Here is a 2,500-nt window from a genome sequence, read left to right on the forward strand (position 1 = left end):
CACGATTCTGGATGGCCCGTCGCAAAGTGCTTTGTTACAATCACAGAAGCGAGGAAAGAACTCAAGGAAACAGGCAGTAAAGGTAGCCAGACCCGGGGGGGGGTCCTGTCTGTCTGCCTGTCTGTCGCTCCATCTGATGAAGCGTTAGACAGGCTTCTAATAGCAATCTGATAGCCGACTGTTTCACTCGTCTGAAGAAGGCGGGTTGCACCTGCCAAGAGTCTGTAGATGGGGGGGGGGGGGGGGGGGGATGAATTCATGGAATGTTTCCTCATCTGGGTCTGAGACGTTATTTTCCTCTACCCCCAGGCCTCTGGTTTCCCTGCTGATGGGCAAAGGTGTCTGAGTACTGATGTCATCTCCTCACGCTCGAGAGAGAGAGAGAGAGAGAGAGAGAGAGAGAGAGAGAGAGAGAGAGAGAGAGAGAGAGAGAGAGAGAAGGAGGGGGGGGGAGAGAGAGAGAGAGAGAGAGAGAGAGAGAGAGAGAGAGAGAGAGAGAGAGAGAGAGAGAGAGAGAGAGAGAGAAGAAGAAGAGGAAAGCAGACCGTGCTTTTAGCTTTTTCTGAGCCTTTTCCATCTTTCAAAGACAGACTTAACAATTTTTGTTCTCCTGAATCTTCCTTCCCCGAATCACTGGATCGTGATCCGGAGCGAACAGCTGGGTCAAAGTCAAGACGGGAGAGGGAATCGTTACTGCTTGTACGTTAAGAGGAATCTTTTTTTGTTTCGTTACGACCACAGGAAATAAAAAAGGACAGGAAGTAGCTTGAAGGGTCGTCGGACACACGTTACATGTTTTAGCACACACTGAAACGCAATGCATAGCAGTGTATTTTCCACCTGAGAAGTATTTACAAAGACATAAAAAAGAAAAAAAACCTCCATTCCCATGTTGTAATTCCCCCATCTGGGAGACCTGTAATGGCCTTCTCTTGTGTCTTAATGTCTATCAGACTGGTGGTCATCACATTAATCCTACCAGCCCTTTAGTATACAAGCTGAGATAATCAAAACCAAACAGGAAAGTAAAACATCCGGGCTCCCCATCCCCAAACCTTTGTACCCTAAAGACTCACACACACACAACCAACCAACCAACTCACTCACTCACACACACACACACAGCTTGCATGCGTGCGTTCTCTGAAGTGTGTGTGTGTGTGTGTGTGTGTGTGTGTGTGTGTGTGTGTGTGTGTGTGTGTGTGTGTGTGTGTGTGTGTGTGTGTGTGTGTGCGTGCCAGAATCCATGCTGTGCTTGGTTCTGCACTGCATATGCCACACTCAGCTTGCCATAAAAAAGAGGCTGGTGGAAAATACTAAAACGATAAAATAAAAAATACAAAACCAAACAAAATCAGGTGTGCGACAACATGACAGAGCAAAGCAAAATAAAAACACACCCTCTTTCTGCTACCATCATGACTACTGTCACGTCTTCACCGAGTACCGCGTTCTACTGTGAACATAAAAACAGTTTGTCTTGTACTCTTCTTTGATTGAGGATGTGTTTCCCCCTGATTCTTGATCAGGGACCACCGATCGTTCGTAAAGATAACCCTTTTCCATGAGGTCTTCTCCCATTGGTCTGGGGCTGAGGCCCGTCTGGAAACCAGAGGAGGGGCGAGGGGACCAGAGAAACGTTGCCCTCACACGCTACACAACACAGACTCACAATCACAGCTGAACCCAACACTAATTCATCTCAATCAACATTCTATTGACAACTCAGTATTTTCTTAAAAAGCAACAAAACAACAACAACAGTAGAACAGAGTAATAAAGCAATGTTGTACATCATGCAAATCCGCTTTGAGCAAATTTATCCAATTTCTTTTTTAGTCCTGATTAATGACAGACAACAAAAAACGACAAAACAACGTGAAATTTAGAGTGCTTTTGTTTGAGTCTTTGACCACTCAAGGCACACGTCTGTTCCGTCGTGGTGAACGTCCTCTTGGTCGGACAGGGGTCTCCGTCCGAGCCCCCCGTCCCCGCGTACAGACACATCTGAACCCACGGACAAGACCCAAAGTGAAGGTGAGCTCAGAAGTCCTCGACAAAGGCCACGGGAGCAAAGACACCCCCCCCATCGACACATCCAGCAAGGTACACATCCAGCAAGGTACACATGCGTCACCATCTGGACTCGTGGTCCATAAATGTAGAAATTACATGAATTGGAATTAAATCATGACCAGCTTCATCATCATCAGTACACATCTTTTAATTCCGACATTTTAAATATTGGAAATAGCAGATTTTGAGGATTGAAATACCGAATTTCTTCTATGGAATTTAAAAAACAGTCTTGTAGCTTTAAGCAATCAAACTTTGATCAGAAACGCCTGTGCTTTTGTACTGCTATGGGTGGAGAGATAAACGCTGAGACAGACGAACTGCAGCTGATTCTGATGTCGATGGGAGGGGTGGGGGGGAGTAATAGATTTGCTAGCTTAATGACATCGCAGGGTCACCTCCAAAATCTTTGATATAGCCTTCC

The 2,500-nt window shown here is 46.0% G+C and overlaps 1 protein-coding gene across 1 annotated transcript in view; it reads right to left on the bottom strand.

Moving 5' to 3' along the window:
- The window catches only part of zbtb7a (zinc finger and BTB domain containing 7a), a 16,901-nt gene that overhangs the window by 1,159 nt on the left and 13,242 nt on the right, over positions 1-2,500 (bottom strand). The window contains exon 6 of the mRNA XM_030371743.1: positions 1-2,500. This exon is cut by the window's left edge and continues 1,159 nt beyond it; it is cut by the window's right edge and continues 2,778 nt beyond it. The gene's annotated coding sequence lies outside the window, so the exon portion shown is untranslated.

The sequence above is a fragment of the Gadus morhua genome, chromosome 12 (assembly GCF_902167405.1).
Source record: "Gadus morhua chromosome 12, gadMor3.0, whole genome shotgun sequence".
In the NCBI taxonomy this organism is placed as follows: Eukaryota; Metazoa; Chordata; class Actinopteri; order Gadiformes; family Gadidae; genus Gadus; species Gadus morhua.